Raw genomic sequence first — 19,387 nt, forward strand, 5'->3', positions numbered from 1 at the left:
TGCCTCTGTGGTTTTGACAATCAAATAAATAAATGATGACCTATGCATTTTTAAAGCAGCTTTAATGCACCCGTGTTTATCCCTGCTACGCTCTGGTCCACAAGGTTCTGTCAGCATCTTTGTGCAGGGTAGACAACAACAGAGCAAATACACACCACAGAATGAAAGCCTTTACAATAAAAGCAAAGGTGAAACTTATACATGGGCTGAAAGGTTGACAAACATGTGCCATTCAAGACCTTTTGACCTCAGTTGCATAGAGAGATCAAAGGTAATGCTATCTAAATCATAGCTGTGCAGACAAAACAACCAGTAAAATACCCCAGCACCAATCAAAGACATTCCCTTAGGTCAGACATTTTGTTAAAGAAGTTGACTAAAGATTAAAGAATATACTATAGTACCATGAGGTGATCAGCAGTGAAGTAAAACTCCAGGAAGATCAGCGATCTGCAGATTTAGGCCTGGTCTGTTACACTCAGGGGTTGACTGGGAAGGCAGGGTCACTTGCTGAGCGATCCTTCTCTAATCTGATCTCAGAGTCTTATCTGGCTCATCTCTTTCCCTCCAGATGCTTCCTGTGAATTTTCTGGAAAGCAGGGAATGTTTTGTCTAGGGCAGTAGGAAGACTGAGAAAATCATGGTGTGTGTCTTATAAAACAATCATACAGTTATTCTAAAGTTTAAATGTGCTTTTTTCTTTGTTTTTGGTCAGTTCATTTTTTATTTTAGATATAATTTATTATATATAATTTAGATATAATTATGCGTCTACGTGTTTGAGCCAGTGCTGATGAGGAGGGATAAAGAAAATTCCCTGACTTTGCTGACAGCTGTTTGGTTCTTCTAAGCGCAGTCAGATAATTTTCTTTAAGCCCCCTTCCTCCCCAGCACCACCTGTCTATAATTGTCTATAATCACCTGTATATAATTATTTTTCTTTTAACTTAAAGACATTGCAGGGCACACTACTTGTATGCAGCTGTAGAGTCTGAAACAGACAATCAAACATTAAATAAAGACTCCAGCATGCCCCCTCTCCTGCTTTAGCAGAGGCCTAAAATAAGACTGCTTCCTTTGGGATAGCTTGTGAGTTCAAAGGGAAAAGAGAGATACTGAAAAACAGAGGGGGTGTTTCCTACAGAGGATAAATAAAGTAGACTGAGATGTGTTATTAACACATGGCTGGCCTAGAAACCATGCTTTGCACTAACCTGTCTCATGAAGGAATAACTGTAAACTAGAGCAATTCTGGAAAGTTACCAACATGGTTGCCAGAATGTTGCATATGTGGTTGCTGATGTTGCTGTGTGGCTGCTAGGGTGTTCTGGGTAGTTGGTAAGTGCTCTGTGATATTCTGGCCTCTAGGTATGTCTCCGGTTTTACACCTTTATATTGTCCAGCAGGCAGATTTTCTCTCTCTCTTGTGTATTTACTCAGTCTTAGTGGTCATTGTTTACAAGAAGCCATAGGCATGTATGTACATATGAGTGGCACTATTGTGATTGTGTGTATCAAGGTGTGTGTACTCATCTCACAAGACACCATCATCATTCAAGTAACAGTTGATTTGCAAGTTCCTTCTGTTTATCAAGTGGTACCACTGACTTTAGATTTACTTTTCAGCTGATTTCATCCCATAATCCCATTGGCTCGTACATCTGTTCATTCTGGCATCTTGGTAAGGTTCTTGCAATTAGTCTGAGGGCATTACACACCCCAGGAAATCACTTAATTCCTCAGGCGAAGCTTCAGTCAGGCTCAAATGCAGCTGTTGACATTTCAATTCTTTGATGTATTAAAATATTACTTCATATTCTTTATATAAAGACGCACATCTGTTCCCGCTGCTAATTTCACTTGGAATCATTTAAACTAATTCCCAGGATGCATCTTAACAAAAAACTGCCCAATGTATACACTACCCTAACCATTCAAAAATGTGGGGTCAGTAAGATTTTTTTTTCTTTTCTATCAATAAATACTTTTTATTTAGCAAGGACACATTAAATTGATCAAAACTGACAATAAAAACAAAAGATTGTTACAAAAGATTTCTATTTTAATATAAAAATAAATACTGTTCTTTTGAAATTTTTGTTCATCTAAGAACCCTGGGGGGGAAAAAACACTTATAATAAATGTTTCTTGAACAGCAAATCAGCATATTAGAATTTCTGAAGGATCATGTGAAACTGAAGACTGGCTTAATGATGCTGAAAATTCAGCTTTGCATCACAGGAATACATTACATTTTAAAATGAAATATGAAACAGTTATTTTCAATTGTAATAATATTTTAAATATTACTGTTTTTACTGCATTTTTGTTTAAACAATAAAATACTTATTTAAAAAATGCTAAAACAAATCTTACCAACCTTACCAAACTTTTGAAGGGTAGCATACACTTGCTGAAAATGTCTTCTGAAGACTCTCAAACCTTTAGAAATGCATTTTAATAAATGGTAATAGCTTTAAAGTTAATAAGTTTGTTGTTCGAGCCTGAAATCTGATTGGCTGATATATTGTGTTCTGTATAAGAATATATTACTAATGATAAGAACCAAAATCATGGTCGCCATTTGAGACCTTAAGACATTGTTTTGTATGTTGCTTGCATAGTCATTTGTTCAAACAGGAATGATACAGTAGTCCATTAAATGGTAGTTGTAACCAAGTCCCTGTTCTGCTCCCAGCAGTCCCTCTTGATATTACACCGTTGTTTGATGGAGTGGACCAGGAACACATTAACAGTTTGTTGGGGGTAGTTTCTCTGGACACAGAGTGTTCATTACTTTACAGGCACAGGGTAGCGACGTGCCCTTCAGACCTCCTGACCCTGTGTTAGTGTAACGGCGGTGTCTCTCTGCCAGCGAGTGCGGGAAGGGGGATGGGGTCTAGCCAGGGATCCTTTTGGCTCCATTGTGACCCTCTTGTGTTGGCTCATTAAAATCAGATTGCTGATGCTTCCCGTTTTGGCGCCTCTCTCTCTCGCTCTTTATAAAATGCCCTGCGGCATTGTAGCACAAGCTACCAAATTTTTTGACGTTGTTTGCACCTCAGTTGCCTCTCTGTGTCACCTCCTGCGTCTTCTCATTATGTTTACCCAATTTGTACCACAAAAACCTGTACCTCCTTTTCTTCTCCTCATTACTGCACCGTCAGCATCATGGTTCTCGCCTTTCATGCTGGGTGACGGACAAATGGAGGTGCCCCAGTGCATATTGACAACCATTTAACAGAAGCAGTCAGATAAACGATTTTTCCAGAGCTGAAGTAGATTGGTAGTCATCTGTGTGGAACAGCCACCCTATTACCGACCACAGCGTTCTCAAAGAAAATAGCTTGGAAACCTGTATGAAAACATGTCAAATTACTACCGATGCTTCTTCATGTAATGTCCACAGCCATCTTTTCTAGAGAGGTGATGTGATGGTAATGGCTATTAGAGGTTGATAAGATTGAATTTTGCCCTCTCTGGATTCAATTTACAGTTGTTTGAGCCAGAGAAGATGGAAAGTGAAAATACCCATGGGTTGTCAAAGGGTTGTCTTTATAGAACATGCACATGCAGTTGTCTTTATATTTTAAGTTTGCATTTGCATTTCATTCTGAAGTTTTATGGTGATTAAAAAAAAAACATTCTAGATACTCTCAAACCTTTTTGAGAGACCAAACAGATTCAGTGTGGACCATGTGGAAATATCTTTATTTTCATCAGTCCAATAAAATAATAGGCCAAGAAAGATAAGGTAAAAATAATGGCTGTATGTGACCTCTGAATGTTCTGTGTTGTGTATTGTGCATTTTAGCAATTGTAGTATTATATACTGCAGAAATAATAAGAGTAATTTGCTATTCAGAAGCCTGTTTAAACTGTGGCTAATGTGGCAACTTCTGTAATTTAAAAAACATCATAAATGTGACGAAGTCTTTTTAATTCCATGATGATTCAGCTCTTCTGCTCTGTCAGTGGAGTAAAGCCATCATCTACTCAACCTGGAGGGTTGATTATTCAGTTTCACATGCTAATGTTCCCAGTCAAGGATAGCGCATTAGCATGTGTGTTCAGACTCTAGAGACCATTAAACGAAAACCGAGAGAACCCTGAACAGAATATACTTCATGTAAATTTCACATGAAATTCACAAAGCAAAACATCAGTTTCCTGTTTCACCCGAAAATGAAAATTCTATCATTTACACACCCTCATGTTAAAGGGATACTCCACCCCATGATGAAAGTTTTGTCATTAATCACTTACCCCCATGTCGTTCCAAATCAGTAAAAGCTTCATTCGTCCTCGGAACACAATTTGAGATATTTTGGATGATGACAGAGAATAGCGTACGCACTTTGTGTCCATCGTATGCTTTCCGAAATGGTGCTACGCTGACACAGAGAGACAGAGAGGAGACGAATTGTTGAATAAATGTCGTTATTTTTATTTCCTTTACATACAAAAAGTATTCTCGTCGCTTCATAAAGTTCAGATTGAACCACTGATGGCAGATGGACTATTTTGACGATGTTTTTTATATTTTTCTGCACCTTGGCAGTGTTAATTACTTGGCAGTCAATGGGACAGTCACAAACCTCCAGGTTTTAATTTGTGTTCCGAAGATGAACGAAGCTTTTACTGGTTTGGAACAACATGGATGTAAGTGATCAATGACACAATTTTCATTTTGGGGTGGAGTATCCCTTTAAAGACCCCCTGTTTTTAATCGTGTTTACATTTCTGTCTGGTGTTTATTTTATTTATTTATTTGAATGCAAACCATGTGAAAAATCATCACTCATCACCATTGCTAAGCATTTTTTTCCCTTAAAACTGCAGTGTACCAAAGACGGTTTGAAACAGTCACCCAAACATGTAACCAATCCCCTCAACTTGCAGGGGGGAGCTTTTTATATCATTAGTATAGAGTTTTTACATAAGATCTTTAGAAGACAGCTGTCTGAGATGGCAAATGGGGGTTGTGTAACATCAGCAACACATATTAGGTGTTTGATAACATGGTAAAGCCAAAGGCTAATGTTATCAATTACCATTACATGTTCAACATTATAGAAAATAATACATAAACTGCATTACCGTTCTGATACATCGACTTACAGATGACCTTGTATAATTTACTCTTCTTCTTTGAAATCAGTTTCTGGTTCAAACATATATGGCAGAATGAATCCAGTATTGCCACTTGCTATTGTGTAGAATCAACCCGATCTCATGAAAGTGCGTATAAGTAGTACGCCAAATAAAAATGAAAGCTTGTGGTATTGATATGCAAAAATGGACTTTGGCGTGTGTATTCTACGCGATGGGTAGGATTAGGGTTGTGGGGTAGATGCGTATCTTATGCACGCGAAAACTGCGTATTATATGCACGCCAAACACATTTTTGCGTATCAATACCACGAGTTTTCGTTTTCATTTGGCGTATTATTTTACTTCAGTTAACCGAGTCAAAGTGGAGTAAGTGTGATTGAGTGGAGGCAGGGACTAATTTGCAGAGTCTTGGCTCTGTGTATACTAAATGAGGCAAGGGATTATTAGGTATAGTTATATTCAAGTCATTTTAACGGAAATTATTTTCATGGGAAAATATTTTTTAAATATGTAATTTTGATGATCAAAATGAGTTTTAAGGGATAAAATTTGTGATTGAAAATATTGTAAATAATCTGGGAAATACACTAAATAAAATTAAAGTTTTGGCCATGATTATTATGTAAAATGTGATATTGTGACAACCATAGTTTGTGATCATCTTTGGTTGTATAAAAAAAAAAAGAGTAACTTGCACATTCTGAGACAAATTTGGCAATGTAAATAGGAAAATATGTCACACTGATGTATGTGAGACACATGTGGTACTCCCAATACAAAAACGGTCCATTTTGCCTCCGTTTACAGCGTATGGGCACTATAAACCTGTATTAGAGATGCAGATGGTCGCAGATGTTGCCAGTAATAGAAACAAATAGTGCCAGTTTGCAGGGTGCCACTGAATGCTGATGTTGACACGTTCATAAGCTACTGCAGGAGCGATAACAACCAGAGCCATTAATGTGGACCAGATGTCACATTCACAGACACACTTTCTCTCTCCCTCGCAGCTGCTTAGTCACACTGAGAACCGCAGATATTTACAATTGACGTGGATCAGTCATTGTAAATCTGAGCCCCAGTCCGGAACAATGCAGTGTCGGGGAAGCTGCTTTGAACCTGTAGCTTGCAATCTACTTAAAAATTCAAGTGTTATACTACAGTCAAGCTGCTTTTTGGGGGTTAAGCAGTTTGTTACACCAGAAGAAGTAGTTACTACACTGAATCCTCTTCAGAGGGCAATATGTTTTTAAATATTTAACAATCTGATTATTTAAAATTGAATTATTCTATGGTTTTCAAATCAATAAAATCTCACATGTACATTATCTAGATGTACATTGTTCGCTTACTACATGGCTACTTGCCACATAAGTAAATAATTAACACAAAATAGTGATTTGAGTATTTAAAGGCAATGCATAACTCAAAATTTCCTGACAAACGGCTATGAGCTTAGTTGAAGTTCAGACAAGACAGACATTTATGGCATAATGTATCAGTAATTACACAACTTTTTACCACATAAATAAAGACAAAGACATGCAATGTTATTTGACAAGGAAGCGTTTTAAATTTGTATCTGTTTATTATCTTAAATTAATTACAGTGTACAAAACGATTGTTCTAGCAACAACACTTTTTGACAATTAGCAACACTTTTAGCAACAAGACAAACACTTGTAATGATACTACGCAAGCCTACTATGAACAATAAAGTATGATATGGGAGATGCAAAAAAAGCGCCGGCCTCAAATACCCATGTTATTCTGCATTGCTAGTGATGACCGTTGTTATCGGGGAGTAACATACTTTGAAATGTCATGAGTGACTAATCAGGATTAAGTATTCCAGGGAGCTGTGTACTAAATTAATTTAAACAATACTGTCCCATGCTAGGGACTTGAAAGTTCGAAATGACATTATACAGATGCAGTTATTAAAACAACGGTGTCTTCTTGTAGCTTGTTCTTCACAATCAGCTGTCAACACAGACATTACCTTCTGTAAATGTAAAAAGTTGCTTGTTAGTGAAGAACTATTTTGAACTAGACATGAACTGTCGCACTACTGAAAAATGTAGTGAAGTTAGTAGGACCGCTTCTTTCGATTAGCTGTTCCTCAACACTGCCTTTAACCTATAAGGTCCTGTGCTTGGCTCTTTGCGTTTGTGTCTTTGTTTACTGCTGCTGCATGGCCATAAATCAAGACTGATTTATTTTCTCCCAGCCCGTTGATTCCTGTGTGGTAATTTATGTATCCATATGGAATAGGCCTTTCTCCGCCACTGCAGTGGAAGAGTAGTGCTGCTTCAGTACCTGAACTCAGCAAAACGCCTCTTTATATGTTCTGCAATCCCCCCCAGTCAGCATCGAGCCACCCAATACCCGCCAGACAAAAGACTTTTGGCCCCTAACAGCTAACAATGGAGGGCCAACACTGCAGGGAATTACAGTCCATGGGTAATAGCCTGTATTGAGTTGTAGGGATGCAGTTTATCTGTGTATGTCTTCAGAGTAATAGTTCAGCCAAAATGTCAGTCATTCTCTGTTTTCTGAGGAAAACTCTGACACACACACACGCACAAATATTTTCAGGTAGGGTGTAAAATAAGTGCATACCCCAAATCATTCATTCTTTTTAAAATTAGCAACAAATCCAGTTAGTGGTTTGATGACACCTGTTATAAAAGCAAATATTTACAATACAATTTAGAGATCAGTTTAATTATGAAATGTTGAAATTATGTCATACTAAGTGGAAATTATGAGATAAAAGTCAAAATTATATGATTGAAATGATCATAATTACGATATAAAATGTAAAATTATGAAAAAAATAAAAGGAAACAAAAATAATTTTTGAACATAACTCAAAATTATGACAAAAGGTCGTAGTTATGGCACAGAAAATCAAAATTATGACAGAAAGTTGACATTATGAAATAAAAAGTCATGGTCACACTTTATTTTAAGGTCCAATTCTCACTATCAGCTAATTAACTAAATATTAACTACAACTTTTGCCTCAATTAACTACTAATTTGCTGCTTATTAATGTTAGTAAGTAGTTAAACATAAACAGCCAATATGCTAGTAATATGCATGCTAGTTAATAGAGAGAATTGGACCTTAAAATAAAGTGTTACCAAAGTCATAATTATGACTAAAATAATTATAATTCTATCATAAATGTGATTTATCTCATACTTTTGCATTTGTATGTCATAATTTTGATTTTTTTAAATCTCATAATTATGACTTAATTATATTTTTGACTTTTATCTCTTAATTAAGACAAAGGGCCAGTTTTACTAAACAGGGCAAATTAGCACGAGAGCACAATTCCAAAACAGACATTTCTGCTGGTAATTTACTAACAATGTGCAAATTAAACAACACACACGCAACATCTCATTTGCATATCGATCAACTCAATATACCAAGCACAGCGCAAATTAGTGTTGTTGCAAATAAAGAAAAAATAAATAAAGAAGCCACAGTATGTTAAAAAGAACCGGAGGCCAAAAAATGAAGGTTTGCTAGAAGTTTTGATAGAGCTGGTATTGCGTGACTCCTAGTTGAGGGTTCCAAGTTGTCTTTCATTTTCTGAAGCAAATTAAAAATAACGTGGCTTGGCAAACAATATGTTCAGATAATGTGTTCTTCTGACATTCAAAATAATACGTGTGGAAAAAATCCTCGTCCTTCTACCACGTGCTCTCGGTTCTCTGTGGTGCCTCCTCCAACAACAATAATTGCAGCCATTTCAAGCGCAAAATAGTTTAAGACATGCTTTTTTTGGGCGTTAAAGAATGGCGCAAATACCAGTAATTTGACGAGCGCAAACGTTAGTAAACGCGTTGCGTGATTCTTGATTTGAATACTCTCCTCCCATAACTTTTGCATCTGAAAGGGAAACTCCTACAAATGCATATTCAATAAGGTCAGATGCAAAAATAACTGTCCACACCTTTTCAGCGCTAACTCTTCACTGCGCATCTTTGGTAAAACCTGACAGTACTATTTTAACGCCAAAAGACGGTTTGCGCTGGTGCAAATTGTTAGTAAAACTGGCATTTAGTATCTCATAATTTACCAAAGCATGCTTTTTTTCTTATATGGCGGAAATGAGCTTCCATATTGTTGCATTGCCATCATAAAGCTAGAATTATTTTTACTGATGATGTGAGAAATGCAACAATGTGACAAAGCAACGTAAAAAAAAAAAAAAAATTCTCTAGTATTCCTCCCTTGAAAGCCACACCCCAGATCTTAAATTTCTACATTTAGCATCTCTATTTCTTTGACCTGATTGCTAAATGATTGTTCTCTTAGCTCTTTGAACTCTCTAGCAGAGAGGTGCATTGTGGGTAAAGAGAAAGCAAACTCCAGCAGTCTGCTGCTGTTCACAGTTCTCATGTAATCTCTCTGGATCATTAGATGCAGAGCGGATCCCGTTTGTTATTGACTGGTTCCCGGTAAGCGTTGCTGCCAAGCCAAACACCCCCTGGCTACTCCATTCAATTTATTCATGAAACGAAATATTTTAGCTTCAGCCCCTGGAGGCATATTCATTATTCCCAAAGTAAATCTGCTCACAGTACAGTATGAGAAAGAGAGTGGAAAGGCAGGAGGTAGATTGTAGGGAGACAGGAGGCAGTTCGGTTGATTTTGATATTTACTTTTTATTCCCCGTTTTAGCATTTTACTCTATTATTAATAGCAAAAAGTGTTTAAGGTTTTGAAAATTTCAACGTATTAAGGCATACTGTAGTTAATACATCCCCTATTCCTATTTTTGGAGTGTGAGGTTTTATTTTAATTAAAATGTTTAGTTTAGGGACCAATTCTCACTACTATTAATTACGGCTTTTGCTTCAATAAACTCCTAATTTGTTGCTTATTAATAGTAAGGTTGTTGTTAAGTTTAGGTATGGGGTAGATTAAAGGATACAGAATATGGTCATGCAGAATAAGGCATTAATATGTGTTTTAAGTACTAATATGCATGTTAATAAGCAACTAGTTAATTGCGAGAATTGGTCCTTAAAATAAAGTGTCACCATTAGAATGCACCGCAGAAGATTTTGGGGTTAAAAATGGACAAATTTCCATTATTATGGAAGAACATGAATATGCAGTGTTCCAATTTGTGTCCTTTATTCCATTTCACTAAAATAAGCCTGCAGTATTAAGTTAAATTTTGAGGTATCGGATTAGATTTTGCAGAACATTCCATATACCTGCGTTATTCAGTTTCTATTATGTCATATCTGTAAACACAGAAGAAGGTTTGGCTACTACAGCATATCACTGTGCGGGTGCAGCATGTGGCTACAATAAATAGTGTTGTTTAAACTAGTCTGCTAGCTAGCGTTTAACATGGATGGTAGCCTTCGTTGACCTCTTGGTGAATCACCTTTTAAAAGCAACCTTTTAAAAAGCCTCGAATTGCAGATGGCCAAAAGCGACAGAGCCAAAACCAGATCCCAACCACAATGGCAGATATAATACTCTGTGACACTTACATTAAGTATAATAATTATTTGTGCCACCTAAGGCACTCTTACCATTTCGCCATATTAAGTATTAAACTTGCAGCACAGGGAACCTTTTTCTGTTAACGGCCAGAGGAAGTTACAGTTGCAATTTCAATTTGGCCTTGAATGATTTAACGCTTGATAACCAGCAAATTGAGAAGCTGATTGGGACCCAGAAGCTTTGAAAGCTACTTAATGTCACCAGATCTCTGATTCATGAAATAATTTGGTTTAGCAATGTCATGAAGTATTTTATTTTCCCTTACATTCCTCTTGTGAAAGCCACAATAGGAACGAAAAGTCGATTGCAATTTCCGTTTCATGCAGTATTTAACTTATCTCATGGCAGCTCTGGTTTTTTCATGGCTGAAATGAGTTTCTCAAACACATCCTGACCCCTGCTAGTACAATGCACAGCTTCCAACGACCAACACTCTTCTATTGTGTCCATCTCTATAGTAATACAACAAAAGAAATGTTAAATATCTTGCACTCAAAGTTAATCGAACGGCGCTGATTTTTGTTCGAGTGCATTTGTCAATGTATTCATTTAACTTTCCATGTTTCCTTGATGACACACTAGATTGGCCATATTCATTACAGCTGGCACAAAAAAGAGACTTCCAGTTAATACTGCACTGATATAGTTTTAAAATAATTCAATGTATAATTTAATTAAATGTGTAATTCCTTTTATTATTTTTTTATTTTAAATTGCTTTTACTTAAAGTTTTGCATTCTCCCTTTTTAAATATGGCCTGGAGGCCAGACGTTACCTGTCTCTGTGTTGTGCGAAGTGGACTAGTGAGACGGATCTGCCCCAGGAGCTGGGAGATCTATCCTTGCTCTTGCGATCCTCTTGTCCAGATGGATACGTGCCTACGGTGATCTGTGATATGGCCGCAGGCTAGTGCGGGTCAGTTATTTATAACTTCAGAGAGAATGGATGGCTGTTTGTTGCTCACTGAACGCAAGATTAGAAACTTCTGTTTAAGCCACTTAGTGCAGCAGATCAACACAACAGGAAACAAGGGTAATTTCTGCGATGGCCTTGTTGTGATTCATCCAGAATATCAACTGTCTGTGAAGTTGGTGGGTTTAAATGAGTTAATTAGTCTATTAGCACATACTAGCAGAGGTTTTGTATTAGGTAGAGTTCATAGCATTCCACTGTTGTCTTTGAAACAGGGTCAGGACGCACCGGTACGATTATCCCAGAGTCAATCCCTCTGACGCACGTAATTCAGATACCTCACAGCGCTAATCTCTTTCCTGTGCAGTTGTTTAGGACTGCATTAAATTCTACAAGCTGTGTTCCCTATGTCTCGCTCTGCTTTACTCTTGTACCTAGAAATCAACTTATAGTATGTAAATATGTATGCATTTGGCAGATGCTTTTATCCAAAGCAACTTAGCAACTAGTTAATAGTGAGAATTGGCCCCTATACTAAAGCGTTACCACTTTTTTTTTTTTTTAAATCAGTTGTTGCTTTCCCTGGGAATTGAACGACCTGCTAATGCAACGGTGTTTGAGCTGTTGAGCTACAGGAAGCTGGTATCTGAATTATATCATGTTCTTTGGGTAGGTTCATGTTACTAAGTTGCCGTTCATTTATGGTATGATGCAGCACTTGCAAAAATCCATTCACATATGATATTATATGGCATTTGCAAAGGCAGTATGTATTATGTATTGGTTTGTCCTCGTTTGTACTGCGCTGCTGGACACTCAAATTGTATGTGCTGTTATTTTTCTTATTGATCACCTGGTACACAATATAACTAGAGGAAAACAATCCCAGACACACCCTAGCAACATTATATAGCAACGCCCTAGTAACCACTAAACACCACCAACCTACCAAGTAATACTCTAGCATTTTGTTGGTGAATTTTCTTTGTTTTCTTCAGAAAAAAAAATATGAGCTGCATCCGAAATGATTTACTTTCATTAAGTACACCATTTGGTTTGAAACCTACTTCATGACTGTTAAAAATGTTTGTTCGATTTAGTATGAATATGGGTACTATGAAGGAAATTCAAACGTACAGTACTGTATCCGTTATCAATTATGTATCAATTATGTTGCTTCCTTGCTATTCATATATCCTCTCTCTTGACTTCACGGCATAGAAAAGTGTCCTACATACTACTATATAGTAGGGAAGTAGGCGTTTTCAGATGCAGGGGGAGTTTTATTTTCATCAACAAGTGTACAATCTTTTTTTTTTTTGTAGGGCTGCATGATTGTGATAAACATCACTTTTGATTATTTATTTTTATTTCAATCAGTAACAGTATGTTTGTAAGTTTGATCTGTTGAAGTCCTGTTGTTAAGTTAAAGTTATGGTCTCTCACAAACACATTTGTAATAATCAATGAAATTGTCTAACTGTAAAAATTTTATTTTTATTTAAGAATAATTTTTCATTTCATCTGTGCTTTGTTGGTTCTAATGGCAGTTTTGTCTGATTGGCCACTGTATTCATATGCTCAATGGATGATTGGTTACAATGTTCAACCACTCCAAAAACTAATTTTGTAAGCAGAAACCAATTGGATTAGATAATAATAAAATGCTGTAATCAACATGGTAACTGTAGTCATATTGTACAGCCCTAATTTCTTATGTTTTAGCTCTTATCTGATAAGCAAATAGTACATTTAATTCACAGTGCATTCATTACTAACAAACATGATCAAATCTGAGGCATGTCCGTTAATGTTTGTTCTTTACTTCAGCATTTTCTCTTAAATATCCCCACAAACTATATGCTTGCTGACAAATTTAGGCTTGAGAATTGGGGGCATGCAAGCTGAACCCATGTGTCTTTTTTTGAAAATGATTTTCTGACACTTTGAAGCAGGTTGAAAGGTATTCACTTCACCCCCTTTTTCATAATGAAACGTCCCTTTCTGGTCACCCTCTGTATTTGATTTTTAGCATCATGGTCTGCATCCTCTCTATGCTAATTTTAGCCTTTCATCTTCTGAGCATAGTACACATCAAGGGATCCAATCTCGCCACAATCAGGGAGTCAAAGATGGCCAGATAGCCAATCTCCTGCGTTCATGTTTAATCATATGAGAGATGACAGTGTCTGCTATATGGGTTTGCTTGTTTTATTGCAGCCCTGGAGTCGTCTGTGTGTTATTAGAAAAAAGGGTTTCATTTGAGGACGGTCTCCTTCTGTACATCACGGTGACCTTTGACCCAGCTGCATTTGCAGCCTTCTCTGTCTTTTTGATTTATTTTCGCACTCTGATCCACCAGGCAAGATGGAGTTGGTGTGAAATTGATAGATACATACTTCAATATCAAAACCAAAATGAAATTTCGAAGCAACATGTGGCATAAGAATATAGGTAGGGTGCTTGTAAACCGATCTCAAATAATACCAAGCCTTGAGAGAATGGTGATATACAGAGGCTCTGTTCCAAAACGTAGTCAACTGCTTTGCTATCTGCAGCCTTCGAAGTTTCCTTCTAAGACTTCATCTTAAAGGGGTCATTGGATGCAAAATTCACTTTACAAGTTGTTTGAACATAAATGTGTGTTGGAAGTTTGTGTACACATCCATCCTATAATGATAAAAATCCACCCAGTGTTTTTTTTTTTTTTTTAATCCCTGTTTTAAAATCCCCTTTCTCAAATCAGGCTGTTCTGAGAACCCTGTCAGAATGATGTAGTTCTGTACAGGCCACTCCCACGATAGTTGATTGTCAAGGCCGTCTTAACTTAGACCCGCCCTGAGTGAGCTAAGAGCTGTCCGCCTTTGTGTCGACTCCGGTGCAGGGGAAGACAAGAATGTCTCTGATTAAGAGATTTGAGGTGTTTTGTTGTTGGATGTTGCAGTCGTCATTTACTCCCGACATCTGAGCCGCTGAAGACTCAGAGGATTAATGTTACTTTCGTTTGGAAGGTAATGTGCCAATCCCGATCTACATAAATGCGCCTATGTTTGTGCGAATCATTCGTGATTCAGCTTAATCTACAGAAGGAGTATAAGGGTTTTTATGAATCTTTGCAAATCGCCTTTCCTAATAATGTGCTAGTTAGCCAGTTTCGCGGCTGAAGTTTACAGTCTTCCCGTCACTCCACGTAAGAGAGTCAGCAGAGCTCATTAGTATTTAAAGCAACATGGACTAAAAAACATATCGCTGAAAACAGAGGTGATTTCGACAGGGTAAAAAAGGTGTTTTTTACACTACCATTGAGAAATTTTAACCAAAGTATGTTATAGACTTTTCATTTAAGACCCAAAAGAATCATATCAACTTGTGTAAAATGGGCATCCGATGACCCCTTTAAGAAAAGTGACCGATTTGTATCACTTCCATTAGAAGAAACTCTGTAATATTTCAGGTTTCAAATATAAACTTAAGTTTTATGGGTTTAGAATGGCATGAGGGTGAGTAATTGATGACAGAATTTGCATTTTTGGGTGAACTATCCCTTCAAACATGGGAAATGTATTTATAATCCAGAAGTAAGCCTCCAGTTTTATTTACTTAAATCATCAGAATTCCTTACTGTACTTATTCTTTCCTGATGAATTCACAGCTCTCATTGACAGTACACAGGCACAATCACATGCACAAAGCCTTCAGCTCATGCACTCATCCGAGTTGCTCCATTAATTAGCTTTCCTATTCAGTTCCTCACATTCCTAATGTGTTAATAATGGTTGGATCCAGCTTCCAATAACACTTTGGCTGCCAAGCCGCTACCAGCAAATACGCACCAGTGCTCTGTGATTGTGTCTGCTCAGCCCTTCCCAAACCTCCTCCACTATTATTACACACACTAACCATTACTGTCTTTCTCACATCATTCCTTCAATATCATACATTTAAAGATTCCATGAAGTTATTGACCCCAAAAAACATTGACCGAAACAGTGGTGTCACATTAGCGCTAATGACTCGTATCTATATTGTGCACATAATGTGAAGAAGCTACTACAGGTGAACATGAATGTGGAAGCAAGGGCTGGGTTGGCAATATTGATTTTTCAATTTTCATTCTTCATTTTGATGATATGATATTGATTTTTAAATCCTCATAATGATCTTTTAGTCTATGTTGTTTTCAGTTGATTGCTCGAACAGAACTTCACTAAACATGATTTGTAGCGCATCTACCATCCAATAATCCCAATAAGCTTTGTGCTCAGCTTTCAAATTTTATCATGAAATTCAAACAATAAATGTAGTTTTGTTGCTTTTATTGTGGCTTTGTCTTTGCTAGTTGTAGTAAGAAATAAACATGAATGAACATCAGAAGGTGTTGAAAGAAAAAGTACAACGTATTGAAATGTTGAAATTATTAACAGACAGTATAACAGCTTGTAAACAATGTCAGATTTAACTCATAAAAGCCATTTAGCGTTCATAAACTTGTTAGTCAGCTAGAAAATAACTGTAGAGAGGTGCATTTTGCTAAATACATCTGTGCTATATTACATATTCATTATATTTTTTACTTACCTGTTAATGATGTGTTCATTATTTAATGTTACGTAATGTATGTTTGAATAAATTTGTCATGAGAACAAGCTTTTATGACAGCCACCATTTAAATGAGCAATGTCAATATCTGAGAAAAAATGCTGCAAGAAGAGTGATACAAATGGTGCAATGGTTGCCATGTTGATACTAGAACAATATTGCATGGCTGAATCGTTTTGGCGCATAGTTACATTAAACCTCTGTAGTCTTATATTGAGATTCTTAAATGAACAGATTCTTAAAGTTTTACAAATATGATAGCAAGATGGTCTCTTATTCATCTTCCAAGCATCTTCATTTTACCCTAAATGTTCAGTTGTGTTCTGCATCCATACCACATTCCCTGCTGATAATAAGCGAAAAGAATGCAGAGATAAGTAGTCAAAAAATTGGGTACTCCAGGGGCCTAATTAGGTCAGCATGTTTTGCATCTTCGAGAACTCATTTAGAATTCTGCTTCCGCAAGGAATCGGCATATGATTTCGATGTAATTATTCTATCCCCCAACCCCACCACCCCCTTAGCGTTTTACCCCATGATGCTTTTTGTGCTCTGATATGTTTCAAATAGACTGTTGTTTTACCAGTGTGGGTGAGTGTGTTTGTCCTCTAAGTAAGTGTGTGTGTGTGTGTGATATGAAGTGTTCTAATGAGAGCTCTGTGACACATCTGTCCAAGTGGGTCACTAATCATGTATTGTTTGGTGTGCTTCTACAGAAAAACTGTTGTGCTGCACTTTCTTTAGATGTGCCTTCCAAAAATGTATTGTCCATAAGGCCTAGACTGTGATCAGCCAAGACTCAAGAGAGCTGGCATAAATGTCCGCTGACAGTCTGAAAGAACACCCATTAACTCACAGCACAATGGCTCCGCTTTTGTCACAGAACACCAGTGTTTGCCAAGCTTTACCACTGTTAGTGCAGCAGCATAAACTATCCTTTTTTATGCAATTTGTGATGTTTTAAATACAACTCCTAAAAGAGTGAGTGCTCTTTAGATACAGATGTTGCTGACTTGAAAGGCCAGAACAGGCCTTTCCTTTTTGTCTAAATAATCCAATTGAATTCAGATTCAAAAGGCATACGATTTTGAAATTGCTCATTAAATGCAGTTAAATGCAAGATTAGTTTATAAAGTTTGCAACCAAAAAAGAATGAATATTTGTGAAAATGATCATTTTCCATTCTCTTTATCACTTTCTGTCGAAACCACTCAATTTCAAAGGGTGATACCTCTTGCAGAACTGGAAGTAAACTTCCACTGCTGTGATTGGCTTACTTCATTGCGCCATATTCACGATAGAACAACATTTGAGTTTGACAGTACTGCCAGACATCTTTATCCAGCAGCTGTATCGTTCTTTTGATTGGTGGAAATGCACGAGTTGTCACATCAAGGTAGAAAAGGATAATTCATATTTTCAACAATGGTGAATGAAGTACACAAATCTGTACTTAAGTAAAAGTACAGATACCCTAATAAAATATTACTCCAGTAAAAGTACTCATTTTCAATTTTCAAAGGTACTAATAGAAAAAGCATGTTTATTATTTATTCTAGCCAGCGCTAGTCAAAAAGGAAGATTTGTTCAGACATTTAATATGTATTGTTCTACAAATAAGCAAAACATTTATTTATTTTTACGTTTAACCACATTTTATACACTATCACAACATCATTAAACATTAACACAGTAACTGAAAAAATATATACTGTATATTATTTTTAAAGAGGGGGAAATCAAATTTGTGTAAATACGTGCCCTCAAATAGTATAGAAATATAATGTACAGGCTTCATGTTTCAAATTAAATTAAAATGTGCTAACATTTTAAGAGAAACACTATGCAAACATAATAGTTTTATTTCTTTGAAACTGCTATGGCAGGAAGGAAGATGAATAGACATTAATTTGTGTTATTTTTCCTAAAAGAGCCTACCCCGTATTGACATCCACATTCAAGCATTTCATTGAGTGGACTTCAACAGCTTGGCCTTTTACAGCAGATTGAGTTCACCAGTAACTGACAGTCATTATCTATATGTTATTTTTATTTACAATAATCAATACTAAAATTTGCCATTAGTAACTGTTAGGCCCACGAGGCTATCAGCGCTGATATTAGTAACTTCTTAGTAAATTTTTACCAACGACATAATTTCCACTCATTATTCACTCTGACTGGATCTTTCCTGACTAAAGAAAAGCTGCGATCAGATTAGTTCGATTCGCAAATTAGTCGTTCAGTGCGATTTGCAAACAGATTCAACAGGTTCATTGAAAAGAAACGGCTCATTCAGAAATTGGACATTGTTCTTATTTCTCAGGAGTGGCAAATTTTGAAATAACATTTTGAAAAAACAAAGAACGATATGTTTTGGAATGGAGTGAAGAAAAGTGAAAGTTTACTAAAATAAAAGGTTATGGAGAAATGTTCTTTAGTAACAAAGCAAAAACACTGTCCACCGCTTCTTTAGTTATATTTTATTTATATTCAATTTTTAATGCTTTTTTTGTTTACTTTTTATTGTTTCATCTCATTAGATTCTTATTAGTGTATTTCAGTATTTTACTATATTACAGTAAATATGGCTATAATACATATTTCTATTACATCAGGCATAAATTAAACAGTGTAAACAATGCGTTCATATTATTTCATTCAAATTCTAGTAATGAAAATTGGGTGTGGATGCATTGTCGTCCAAATAATGCCATGATGCAAAAAATCTAACCGATCCTTAAAAGACTTTGTTTTCTTTAAGAAAAATCTCATTTTGAATTTCTCTGATTTGAATTTGAGATGAAATATGACCTATGCGCTCCGTAAGATTTCCCTGACTGCTCTAAATTCTGTCAGTGTGATGGCAGTTCACACCACATGAACAAAGTCTTTGCAAGAATCGCACACAGCGCTTGTTTTAGTCCAAAGAACGGTTGTCATGGAAACGCTGCACTTAAATTCACCATGCAGACAATATAAAAGCCCAGAGAGGTGTATCGGGGTGAAAAAACAACAAGCCTTTTCAGTCCCTGTTTCTTTTCTTAGTCTCTCTCTCTCTTTCTCCACCTCTCCGTGTCGAGCTTCTCTCTGTCGTTTACTCCTTGAAATGGATAAAAGCAAATATTTAGAAGTCATTTCTTCTGTATTTGTTTGGGATTTATGCAAATGAATCCAAGCAGACTATTTCGGGAGTGCTGGACTCATTTTGAGATTG

At 36.5% G+C, this 19,387-nt stretch overlaps 1 protein-coding gene across 2 annotated transcripts in view; it reads left to right on the forward strand.

The window, feature by feature from the left end:
* The window catches only part of ppp2r2bb (protein phosphatase 2, regulatory subunit B, beta b), a 68,949-nt gene that overhangs the window by 30,872 nt on the left and 18,690 nt on the right, over positions 1–19,387 (forward strand). The window lies entirely within an intron of this gene.

Source organism: Onychostoma macrolepis, chromosome 21 (assembly GCF_012432095.1).
Source record: "Onychostoma macrolepis isolate SWU-2019 chromosome 21, ASM1243209v1, whole genome shotgun sequence".
Lineage (NCBI taxonomy): Eukaryota > Metazoa > Chordata > Actinopteri > Cypriniformes > Cyprinidae > Onychostoma > Onychostoma macrolepis.